This window comes from Pleurodeles waltl, chromosome 5 (genome assembly GCF_031143425.1).
Source record: "Pleurodeles waltl isolate 20211129_DDA chromosome 5, aPleWal1.hap1.20221129, whole genome shotgun sequence".
Lineage (NCBI taxonomy): Eukaryota > Metazoa > Chordata > Amphibia > Caudata > Salamandridae > Pleurodeles > Pleurodeles waltl.
This window is the reverse complement of record NC_090444.1, coordinates 1,207,780,983-1,207,795,044: the sequence shown is the minus strand read 5'-3', so window position 1 is coordinate 1,207,795,044 and position 14,062 is coordinate 1,207,780,983.

The window sequence follows — 14,062 nt, the reverse complement described above, 5'->3', positions numbered from 1 at the left end:
ATTTCACATGAGAAAATTTACTCAGATGATACTTTGGGAGGACACATCTATGAAACACAAGCAAAGTCAATCAATGTGAATAAACACAGTAATCAATGTATGGAAACTTTGATCAACAAATTTCTTTTCCCTGGACTTTCCTGAGCTAATCATTACGACTAAATTACCATCAGAGAGTGATATGTTCACTATGTTACATTTGTTTCTGAATTTGATGTTACAATATGTAAAGGTAAACTGATACTCAGGTGAAGAAGTTGGCAATAGCATATTGGCATATGTCAATTCCTTCTTTCACCACTTTCATCTTCATTTTCCATTTCAACATCCTCACCCAGTGGCTCTTCATGGTCTCTATCCTCTGCGATGATTGGGATGTTCCATTGCAGGGCTATGTTGTGCAACATACAGCAAGGAACTGTGATTTGACACACTTTATTGGGTGAGTAGAGGAGGGCTCCACAGGTCTTGTCCAGACATCGAAATCTGGCCCTCAGGAGCTCAAAACCTCACTCAACTGACCTCCATGTTCTTCCATGGGCCTCACTGAAGCAGACTTCCCCTGGTATTTTTTAATTCCTTAGTGGTGCTAACAACCATGGTTGGTTAGGATAAGCTGAGTCTCCTATATGCAAGTAGAAAATATAAAAAATATATTGAGCAAAATTATCTAATTTCATTGTGCATTTCTAAACTTTGAATAAAGCAAATGAACCTCATGTCATATTGTACTAACTAACAAGTCAGGCCTGCTCAGGTCCAAGTTGTGACATTTGCCTGGGTATGCTGCTGTTCCATAGTAAAAAGGAATCGTGTGTTGAACCTGGGAAATGGGCACTACACACTTGAGATGAACAAATCAAGTAAGCAGACAACTTGCACATTGAATGAATGGAAGTTCTTCAGAATGTGGTAGACCTATTCCCTGGCATGTGGTGGTGCCAAGGCAATATGTGTGCCATCAGTTGCTCCAACCACATGTGGTATGCCACCCAAAGCATAAAAATCTTCCTTCACATTGGCAAAATCCTGATGTTATGGAAACTGGATGAAGCTGTTAATGTGTCTTCTCATTGAAGAAAGGACTTCTTGTAGCACACCACTGCAAGTTGGTTATGACATGCCTGCAGATACTGCCACAGTGTATTGGAAAGATCCTGTGGCCACAAAAAGAAGTACTGCCATGCTTTTCACTATTGGTGTTATTACTGTTGTATTCATATTGTCAGACAGAAAATCAGGCTCCAGCTAGTGATATAAATCCAGAACAGTTTGCCTATTCAATCTAAAAGAAAATATGATGTCCTTCTCCTCCATGGTGGCAAGGTCTGGAAAAGGTCTAAAGACTTGAGGCTGTTACCTTCTAACCCTCCCTCGGTTCATATGTCTGCATTAAAGAAAAACAAATTATCACTTAAAATGGTCCTATAATACTTTCATAATCAACACACATCTCATGTCTTTCTAAAAACACATATCTTTTTGTGACACACATGTATACATTATTTTTGTGTTATGTAGCAACTTCGAATAACAATACATATTTGGTTTTTTTTTGTTTTTTAATCCATCAACGGAAGTGTAAAATACACTGCATCACTATAAATGTTAAACACAGTAACGGTTTACATTTCAATGTGTCAAATTTTAAAAATAACAGTGCTGTACGTATCTTGCATTGGTAAACAAACCAGTCAGCATTTTGAGAGGTGGTGACACACATTGAATTTAAAAATACACTGATTTATGTCCTAGAATGGTGGGAGTCTGAACTTGATGTCAGGACACTGGCTATCTGGCGGTGGTGGGTAGAAGTCGACCGTGTAGTAGGTTTAACACTCCACAACAGACACAGCGATAGGCTAAAGTGTGTGATGGCTACACATGAAGGCTAATGGATGTGTCTGTCGCGGATTGTATATGTCAATTACTTGTATGAGGCATTAGGAAAAAAGCTCATTTGCCTCCTAACATTGCAACCAACAACACCTTCTCCACTTTTGCTGCTATTACCGACCTCTGGGAGCCAGGGTGCTGGGCAAAGCAGGTGACAGGGCCCCTAACTTCTCCTCTGAACCACTCACCATGGATGTCCTATCTCTGTACAGTCAGCTGTATGGGGACTCAGAGGAACAGGTACATGTTGGAATGGGGAGTATTTTTCTAAGTAACGTGTTTCTTCTTCATACACAGGCTAATTTGTCTCTTTTTGTTCCTGAGTGATGTTGTGATTGGAGTGTAATGAACCAAATAATTTAGTAGGGAACATAATGATGTTTGACAATGTTTAAAATGTATGTAAATTGAAATGAAAAGTCATCTTTATGAATAGCCTGACTTCTCAGTTCATTTTACTCACAAATCCAGATTTCATTTGACAAACTACATGCCCCTTACTTCCAGTGGCCAGTACACTCTGTACCAGCAGCACAAGTGCAAAAACTACAGCCATATGTTGAAATGAGGGAAATGTAAAGTGCAAGAAAAAACTTTCAAGTGGAGTTGATGAGTATCTGTATGTTTTACCCGTGTAGTGAGGAAAGGTATATTTTGTGCTGCAAGTATAAATAAAACAGGATCTCAGTTGAGTATGTCCCATTAATCTACACACTTGTTCACACATCACCAAAAACATGATCTCACTGACACACATGGCAAGGCTTCCATACTGCCGTTAGTCATAGTATCTGCCTCTAAAATCATTTGACATTAAGCCAATTAAGCTGTACGTGGGGGTGTGTGCTAATGTTGTACTCATTGTTTACCCTTCAGTAGCTCACAATGATTTGTACTGCTACAGAGTGGCTCTCACAACAGTAAAGGTTTTAGACCCCTGGCCTAGATGATCTTTGTGGCCTGGATGTGTAACATGAGGACATTGAAAATGTTGAGGGTACTCAACAGGTCACTACAAATTAGTATTTCCTAGGGAAAATAAAGTGTCGGTAAATGTTCTGTACTGACATTTTAGAAATGTTTGTGAGAGATGTTACAAAATTGTGTCACAGCAATACAGACAAACAAAACCTCACAAAACATATTTTTTCTTTCTTTTTTCCTAACCTTAAAGATTAACGCCCATCAGAAGAAGGCAATATGGAAGGCCATTGCCAAAAAGGTGTGGACCCTGGGGGTATATAAGTGACACAGTGTCCATTGCCATAAGAAGTGGGAGGCCCTCAACGCTGGACCAGCAAGTTATCCATAGACCAGTTCAGCCAGACCTCTCAATGTGGGAAGCATGTACGCTGCACCATGACTGCCCTAATGGCCTGCATACTTCCAGTAGCCTATCCGGACCTTGATGGGCAATTGAGAGCTCAACAGCAGCATCAAGGGGGTAAGTTAATTTAAAATGTATTTGTGTTAGTTAACAAATGTTTCTTATAACAATGATTTATGGCATCAACATGATAGCTGACACACATCCAATGCACTAGACGATTTCTGAAAGGTGTAAGTTTTGTAAAACACATATGATTACATGTTTTGTGTAATGATTTTCGTTAAAGGTTCATTCAAAGGTGCACACTAGATTCATCATCTCAACCCAAGGACTATTTTGAACAAACACATGACTGCATGAGAAAAAAGTGGTACGTGGATTTTGTCTATATTATGAAGGACAACTGTAACACACAGGCCTCAATTGTGGATTCTGTCAGGCATGATGTTCCATCACAAATGTGAGGATACAATGTTGGCTCATATACAAATGACGTGACATACAATTGACTAATGATACAGTTTCCGACTTCACATTGGTAAGTTGGTATTATAACAAACAAGTACAATGACAACATTTCCTAGCAAAACCATTTTTGCTAATCATGTTTTTACTGCAAGATTCAAGTCACTTCATGTTGACAATAGCAAATTGGCATGAAACCTTACTCCTTCAAAAATGTTCATGTAAGCCAGCCTGTTTCAACAAACATGACATTAGTAGGAAATATTTATGACTAGAAACAGACAGAAGTGTTGACAGGGTTACACATACCCCGAACAACATCTTTGTGTCCTTTGTTATGTCCAGATGATGAGTCAATGGTGTAGCGCAAGAGTTACTGATAGGGGCTTTTTGCAGATGGCCAATGTAAATGTTACCAAGGGTTTTGGCTAGATATTAATTTTTGTGACATGAGTTCAGTATTCAAAACAACCAATCTGTAGCATTCAGAGGTGTCAAACTATTCCATGAGGAATTTGAAGCGTCTATGTAAAATGATCTGAAAGGAAATGGTACTAATGATGGTAATTTCATAAACTATGAGCAAATGGGTCTATACTATATTCCCTACCTGCATGGGTAATGGTAACGTATACCTAGTTTTCTAGCCTTTGGGCAAGTAACAAACTGAAATTAGGAAATGTTTTAATAGATAATGTTGTGACCATTTTGATTTGCACAGATGTGTTAAAAATGTATGTGTCATTTCATCACTTCAGCATCTGCGACAGCAGACAAAGGAGCCATTGGCCATGAAGGTGGGGTAGCAGCTGGCCACTGTGTATGGAGCCAGTGGCTTGGAGGGTGAGGGGACTGGCACAGAGGCCACCAGTTCATCATCATGTTTGGCGGCCTCCCACTAAGTCTAATTCCTAGTGGTGGCAGACCCAACATGAACTGTTCAATCTAAATCCTTGTCCGTCACCCAGATTCCCATCTCCACCCTCTCTCTTGCTCCCCCCCAAGTTGGCCAAACCCGCCCCCCTAAAAGGGGTGGCATCTCCTTTACCACAAGTACCTCACCTGCTGCCCCTGTCCCCCCTGCTGTGCTCAGCGAAGAGGCTACTTGCCTCCTATCTAGCATATCTGTAAGCCAGACAGTGATTGTGAATGGCTTTCAGGGGCAAGGTACCTCTCAAATGAGGATCTCATCCCGGGAACCCTATCCCCCAGGGCCTGGCCATGTGACCTGGGTGCCCCCCAGTTTACCTAATCACAATGATGGTGACTGTGTGGGGAGGCTGAAGCCCCCCACGGTCCCAGGTAGCTCCTCACCTCCTGTGGGGGCATGCATTGCAGTCACAGAGAGGGAGCTGCATCAGCAGCTCCCTCTCTGTGAGAGCAATTGTTTCCACTGTCTCCTTGCCTGCATCTTAGCCGTCATCCCTGAGGAGATCGTCACAGGGATTCAAGGACAGCGCAGACTACCAGGAGACAACGCACATGCAGGGTAAGTCGCATGGGGAATTATAATGCAATAATGTCAACTGCAACCGGGGGGGGATACCTACTACACATTGCATGTAAGTCATCATATACATGGAGTGGCATGGGTAAAGGGGCACGGCATGGGGGCATGGCCTGCACAGACAGAAGCTGGGGCACACCATTACACTACACCAACAACAGTCCCATGGGGCATGCGGTCATGCCAACGATGGAGCAAAGGGAAAGCCACGACAGGAGGGAAGGCCACTACGTCAAACTGATATCCTGGCACACATCAGCCAACATACCCACTACATTAACTAGGGCCCTATTAGCAATCCTCTAGCCATACCGACAACTGCAATGTAACTGCGACAACAGTTGCCACTACCACCTCTGCTCTGTGTGCAGCTCAAGTAGCTAATGGCAGTAACCTCCCCATGGATGATACACACCTAAATTAGGGGGTGAGGATGACAACTGCAACAATCCCCAGAAATAAGACAAAGGCCCCAGTACTCTCAAATGTCAATGCCCATAGTTGTCACAAAAATCAGCCAATGTAAACAACAATAGGAGCTACACAGCACTAAGGACACTCCCATGCTGCATATGCCAGGGTCCATCCTGTGCCTGGGTAACAATGCAACATCCCAAATGTCATACTGCTCAGACAACAGCATTGAGGAGGGGACACATGTAACTGGTCACTGAAATACACCTGCACAGTCAGAGGAGGAAATCGGACACTGATACGACTATCAGGGCAATCCATTGTAACACACATTCCCCAACATCAGCAGGACACATTACCAATGTCAACATCCATATCGGATCATAACATTGCCATGCATAGGATATGCCACATGTCAACTACATTTAAGTCGATGTGAAAGATCAGAGATTGGGGCAGGTCCAGATTGTTAAGTTTGCTGCCAGGGCCATCAGTACACCCACAGCCAGTGAAAGGTCTCACCATGAGAATGGATGTACACGGAGGGTCGAGTAGGAAAAGAAGGTGGCAATTCTCTATTTGGTAAAAATCAACCCCTAGAGGCGATGAGGCTGACAAGTATGATAACTCAATAACATAAATTTGACACACAGGTGGGCCATAGGCCTGGAAGAATGCCCATCTGAAGGACTGGAGAAATTAACACAAAACAAGATCACAAAGTGAATTCATCAAAAGGCAGGCACGTCACATCAAAATTGCCACAACACAGACACACTAATTGTACCCTGTTTCATTGCAGAGGAAGATGGATCTCCTGCCGATATGCCTGTCCCAGATTTCCCTGATGACATGGATGACGAGCTGATAAACATTCCCCAGGAGACCATCCAAAAGGTCCTTGAAACCCTCCAGACCCCACCTTCTGTCACAAGGAGGAGCACAGAACAAGCAGCCATCGCAGAGGAACCACCCACCACCCCAATTGTAAGACCTGCCAGCTCCAATACAGCTGAGGACTCAGACGACAAAGGCACCAGCTTTGAGAGAACTGTAGTTGAAGTACAGCGGGAGCTGGCCAAGGAGGTGCGGGTGGGGATGCAAACTATGGCAGCCAGCCTAGAGGGGGTGCGTTCATGCATGATGTCATCTGCAGATCAGGCAGCAGCTATGCAAGCCCTAACATCTATCTTGCAGGAACTGCAGAAAACCCAGAAGGAAATCAGCACAGCTGTAATACAGTTGACCCAACACCTACAACAGCAATCCTGTCAACGCGTGCACGAATGAAACATTGAACCCCTCAGGGCCGACCTGACTGCCTACCATTGTGATGTGGCTGCTATTCTCAAGAACCAGCAGGCCCTCCTTGCTGCAGTACTGCCCTTAAGACCTTCACAGGGAGCAGCGATCAGGTTGTCTGACTCCACGTCTTCTAACACTGAGGTGTGTGTTGCCCCTTCACAACCAACAACAACAAGGACAGAGGAGGCAACACACACATCAGAAGAAGAAGACATGGAACAGATCACATTCACACGGAAAAGTACCCAGAAGCACTAGTCCCTGCCACATGGCCAACTATTACCAAGGTCCTGCGCTTTATAACATGCCAGTCTTACAACTCAACTTAATAACTGTTCTGCTTACCACTGTATATCTCGTCAGCCTGCCCAGTGATTGTCTCTCTTTTACTCTTTTGCAAATCCTGTCCGTCTGCACTGTCTGAAACATCACCTCAGCATGTCAAAAGCATTTCCATAACCCCTTGTGTAGGATCACAATGCAAGATGTGACTCCAATGTACATATAGCACTACAGCACTTTTCAATAAATAGCACTTACACAACAAATCTGTCTCTGGGTAATGTGACATATCAACTGTGCATTAGATACCTGAAATGTGCCTACTTTCAAATTACATAGCTTGTCAATACAACTGTCCTTATATTATGTAGTGTGATAATTCTGCACAGTGCCCATGATTGCATCATACTCTGCCCATCCTGAGGGACATATCTGATGAAGTGAGAAACCATACACCATCATGCTGTGTTGGACAGAATAATGCTTCCTCAGGGGATATCTAAGTCATCAAATAGTGGCTGCAAAATGTTGTCACCATGCAATACTAACACATATAACAGTGCACACAAATCTAAGCAAACACTACAAAAACTGCATGAATGAAGCTTTCTGAGTTTACATACTAATAGCTACTAATGCTAAACTGTGTCACAAATGACATATGTGAGTCATGAAGAAAAGAATACAAGAGTGCCTACGAGAACTCATCTTATAAGGGTGTCCTTGATCATCACACTGCAGTCAGACCTAAAACTGTTCCCCCAATACCAAGTCTGGAAGCACTGTTTGTGACTTAGAAAACATACTTATCGACAGAAACACATTGGGATCCATCTTAACTGTGATTGGTGGTTGCAACAAATGGTGGAAACTTTACAAGGTAGCTCTGGGGTAGCTGCCAATCTTACAGCTCAGTTGGGATTTGTTTGTAGCATAGGACACAAATGTAATAGAACAACATTCATGTACACTAATTCCAAGCCCATGATCAAGTAGCATTTAACACATACTGTTAAGGGTTAACTATATATTTATTAAATGCTAATCACAGAAGAGGAAACTGAGGGAAAAGTCTTACCTACCCTAATCTACCCTGACTACTCATTACCCACAACTGTCCCTAACTAACCTTAGCTACACTTACTTATCACATGTAACGAAACGTTCTAAACATCTACCCCCCAACCCCCTTATGAGACGGGACACATGGAGGACAACACATACTAACCTAAACACATACTATACCATCCTAAACAAATATATATTTTTTTGTGTTTTTATTTTTTTATGAATATATATTTTTTTTTACACACAAGAACCCCAACATAGACACCCACCCACCCACCCACACATGTAATAAGTAAAAAATAGAAACAAGCAGGCCCCCCCACCCCACACCCTCTAACACTAACTAAACTAACAGCCTATACTAACCTAACACTAAGCCCCCTAAGCCCACTAACTATAAGAACAAGGAAAGAGGAGGGAGGGGAGGGTATCATGTCCATCAAATAAAGGTTCTAGAGGTTGGCCCTCCGGAGTGTCCTCTTAATATCCTCGACCCGCCGTTTAATGTGCCGCACGTCCCGGCTCAGGTGGCTCACCTTGCGCAGCGCTTTGTCCATCTTATGTTCAATTCTGTTGAAGGCTGCAGGGTCAACAGATGGAGCAGTGGCAGTCTGGGTACCGGTGGAGGAGGTCTGTGTGGGCTGTCCTGCACCGGTGGCAATACTGGGGCCAGGAAGTCCTGCAGATGTTGGGCCAACAGTGGTAGCTGTGGGTGGGTCCACCTGGCTCTGATTGGTGGTTGTGCTTGTGGTGGCTGTGGTGGGCAAAGTAGGCCCACCCTGTGGGAAAGCTCGCCATGCCCCGGAGGCACGTTCATGACGATATCACCGGGCCATCCTCCGGAACCCCGACTCCACCAGCAGGATGTGCTGGTATTGCATGGCCCGGCGCTGAAATTCGCGGACCTGGTCTGGAGTCATGTTAGCAGCTGTGAAGACAAATGCAGATATGCTACATTAGTAACTGCATTGTGTGAAACGGCACAGCAAGTTAATCAGACATTACATCTACTGTACTTGTAACATCTCATATCATGATACAGAGCATTGAATGTCCCTGAGGAAGTATATGGCAGGCCAGACAACAAAGGTCACATCACACAAAGCACATCCATAACCCACAAGATGGGTAACAACTGGCTTTGACTTGCAATCTGAGTTCGGACAGTTATCATCTAAGAATCATGCTGCATATCCTCCACCAAGAGCGGGGCTACAAATGTCTGTGTACGGAAAGCAAAACTAAAGCCACATGGTCTGCAATTTGTGACTGGACTTGCCAGTATAGTACCAAGTGCCAAACCTGAGTGTGTATACTAGTATGCAACCAAACCGTCACTTATTCACATGTATGTGTAACATACTGGTAGCATCAGTACTAGGTACCCAATTCACAAACCCATGGCCGTGTTTGAGGGGGGGCGGTGGATACACAACTATAATTTGGCAACAACATGTACACTGAGGAGTGTATAGGAAACTCGACACATGTTTGTCTCTACAGACACACCACAGGTAAGGTCTATCTACAAATAGGAGTCAGCAAACCCTAGAGCACTCATAGGGTCAGACATGTCAGGAAATGCAGAACTTAGTACACAACATATACTTCCAGTGAGGCCTGACTTACATCAGACACAGAGTTGCTAGAACACCCATGATCATGAATTGCATGCACACCTAGGACATTGCACTCAGGTTCCACAGACTTGATGCACTACATGTGGAAGTACATGCTGCTAGGAGGTTCTACCTACTGTTTCAAACTTACGTAGGTAAATAGGGAAGCAGTTGTCTATTGGAAAGCTATTAGCTCTACCAATCTTAGAGAATGTGGGTCTGACAGGCTGACTAAATTGGGGCTTACTTCCATTGCGACTCTTGGTGATACAAGTGTCATACACATGACTATCACCTGTACTCACAGTGGGCCCTGTAGGGATGTCCTACAATCCCTACATGATAATATTGGATACGCATTGGCAAACTCAAAACATGTGAGAACTGCATTCCCACTCATGGAACAAGTGAAAAGCTTGCCCAACGCATCACACCTTGCTATGTGTCCAACTCACATGAGTCCATAACCAGCAAACACAACACATTACAGACATATCAACACTTACTGGAGTGGTCGGGGTCCTCAAATGTCGCCACCTCTCCCACAGTGTAGGGTGCCGGCCCACCTGTAAGGTACGGAGGGAAGAAATGTGCTCAAAATCTGTGCACAGTGCAACAATTTCATAAACATATACAATGTGTAGGCTGAATAAGGAAATGGCAGCCTTTCAGACATGATGGTACTGCATCTGATATATGACGGCCAACTTGTACATAGCATGGGTCTCCTGTGACAGTTACACACATATCTGCACACATACATTGGCCCTAACTATCATGTGGTTGCAAACATGCCCCATAATTGGTGAGCACTAAGAAATATGGAGTGTAATCGTCTCATCATGTTCATCCAAGAGAGACATCCAAAGCCTGGTTACTTGAGGACTGCATTACCAGTCAAACATGCCTTGTGGCCATGACACATTTATTGCACATAGGCCCAATGTACAGAGGGAGGGGCGGGGACTCTTGTAAGCCATCCTGTTTTTACAGTATAGTCAATTGATGTGGCCCAGCTATGGTGATTTACACCAACCATGGAGATGTGAAGCCATGTGCATACACTTGGACTGCTATCCATATTTGGATTTTGGCTCAACTAATTCCAACAAATATCTTAAGATGTTAGCTGAGGGCACCTTACACCTTTTCACAATGTTTTCATATCAAGAACTGACATGTATCCAAAAAGATCAAGGAACACAATAATCACACACATTCATAGTACTTCTGTGAACGCTTTCCTTCCACACTCACCAGACTCACATGAGACAAATGTCTGAGCCACTTTGCTATTATCAATTGACGTGAAGGTAGCACTCATTTTCTGCGTCATGTAATGATTCTAAAGTCAATCTACGAACATAGTTGGCCTAAATGTTGGTACATCTGTACCTCTCTGTCAATAGTACCCTATATAGACATGATTGGCTCCTATTTTGTAAGCTGTTCTGACAAAAAGGCCGCACCAATTTCCTTCATGGAAAAATAACCTGTAAGTTTGCTGAGCACGTGCTACCTGACAGCTAGCAATTGTGATCCTTGCCATAGTGCATCAATGATCCCCTTATATTTCCCCAGCATTAGACACAGTCAGCAAGTTAATTGGCAGACATTGCACTAATCCCCTGATGTCACTACAGAGCATTTAATCGTGCACATTAACATAAGTCGTACTCACCAACAGTGCCACCAATCATGATTCCCAGGTGGTCCAAGAGATCCTGCTCCCTGGTGATGAGGTCAGCCCACCGGTGCTTCAGCTGGTGGTCACTCCTCTGGCTGGCATACACACGCTGCAGGTGATGCAGCACCTTTCCCCACCGGATTCTGCGCGCCTCTGTCGGATACCCCTGTATGACCCTGCCCCCTGCCTGGATCATGAGCGGCAAGAAATGTGTCACCAGCCAGATGAAGCCCCCCAACTCCTCTTCCCCCATCCTGCCAAGACGTGGCCTACCAGACATACTTATAATTGACGATAAGGAATAGGGGTACAAGAAATAGAAAGGGAAAACGGGTGAAAGTAGGGGTACAAAGACAGAAAAAAAGTAAACCTTAACACTAATCAATCAATCAATCAATCAATCAATGCATTTATAGAGCGCGCTACTCACCCGAAAAGCCATGTTTTGAGGCGTTTCCTGAAGGCAAGATGGTCCTGGGTAGTTCTTAGGTGAGTGGGGTGGGAGTTCCATGTTTTGGCTGCCAGGTAGGTGAAGGATTTCCCTCCTGCTGTGGTTCTGCGGATGCGTGGGACGGTGGTGAGGGCGAGGCTGGCAGAGCGAAGCTGACGGTTGGGTGTGTAGAACGAGAGGCGGCTGTTGAGGTATTCGGGGCCCCTGTTGTGGAGAGCTTTGTGTGCGTGGGTGAGGAGCCTGAAGGTGATCCTCTTGTTGACGGGAAGCCAGTGCAGGTGTTTTAGGTGGGTGGATATGTGGCTGTGGCGCGGGATGTCGAGGATGAGGCGTGCAGAGGCGTTCTGTATGCATTGGAGACGTTTCTGTAGTTTTGCGGTGGTCCCTGCGTATAGGGTGTTTCCGTAGTCCAGACGGCTTGTGACGAGGGCATGGATCACTGTCTTTCTGGTTTCGGAGGGGATCCATCGGAAGATTTTTCGGAGCATGCGAAGGGTGTTGAAGCATGATGACGAGACAGCGTTGACTTGCTTGGTCATAGTGAGGAGGGGGTCCAGGATGAATCTGAGGTTGCGTGCCTGGTCTGAGGGGGTTGGTGCGGTGCCTAGCGCCGAGGGCCACCAGGAGTCGTCCCAGGCGGAGGGGGATGGTCTGAGGATGAGGACAACCGTTTTGTCTGAGTTCAGCTTTAGGCGGCTGAGCTTCATCCATTCCGCAACGTCTTTCATTCCTTCCTGTAGGTTGATCTTGGCGGTGGTTGGGTCTTTGGTGAGGGAGAGTATCAGCTGGGTGTCGTCGGCATAGGAGATGATGTTGATGTTGTGTTTGCGAGCGATGTCGGCGAGGGGGCTCATGTAGATATTGAAGAGGGTTGGGCTGAGCGAGGAGCCTTGGGGTACGCTGCAGATGATCTTGGTGGGTTCTGAGCGGAAGGGCGGGAGGTAGACTCTTTGGGTTCTGTTGGAGAGGAACGAGATGATCCAGTCAAGGGCCTCTCCCAGGATTCCAGTGGAGCAGAGGTGGGTTATTAGGGTGCGATGGCACATGGTGTCGAAGGCAGCCGAGAGGTCCAGGAGGATGAGGGCGGTTGTTTCTCCATTGTCCATCAGAGTTCTGATGTCGTCGGTGACTGCGATGAGGGCGGTTTCCGTGCTGTGGTTGGCCCGAAATCCTGATTGGGAGGGGTCAAGCGAGTTGTTAGCTTCAAGAAAGTTGGTCAGCTGCTTGTTGACGGTCTTATCGATGACCTTGGCCGGGAAGGGGAGAAGAGAGATGGGGCGGAAGTTCTTCAGGTCGTTGGGGTCAGCCGTGGGTTTTTTCAGGAGGGCGTTGACTTCCGCGTGTTTCCAGCTCTCGGGGAAGGTGGCAGATGAGAACGAGCTGTTGATGATGCTCCGGAGATAGGGGGCGATGGTGGAGTCGGCTTTGTTGAAGATGTGATGGAGGCACGGGTCTGAGGGGGAGCCGGAGTGGATGGTGTTCATGGTGATTCTGGTCTCCTCAGAGCTGATGGGGGTCCAGGTGTTGAGTGTAGTGGTGGGGGCTGTTGGTTCGGTGGTGGGCAGCGGGGTCTGTGGTCCGAAGCTGTTGTGTAGGTCTGCGATCTTCCGGTGGAAGAATGTAGCGAGGGAGTTGCAGAGTTCTTGTGAGGGCGTAATGACGTTGGAGCTGGCGCTGGGGTTGGAGAGCTCTCTGACGATGTTGAAGAGTTCTTTGCTGTTGTGGGTGTTGTTGTCTAGTCGCTCTTTGAATGATGTCTTTTTGGTGGAGCGGATCAGCTGGTGGTGTTCACGGGTGGCGATCTTGAGGGCTGACATGTTTTCTGTGGTGCGTTCTCTGCGCCAGGTTTTTTCGAGGGTACGGCAGGATTTCTTGGATTCTTTGAGGGCGGCCGTGAACCACAGTGGTTTCCTGATGCTGATCCCGCTTGGGTGGCTCTTAAGTGGAGCGAGGTTTTCGGCACAGTTGGTGATCCACTGTGTGAGGCTGTGGGCTGCGTTGTTGGCGTCAGTGGTGATGGCTGGTGGGTTTTGGTTCA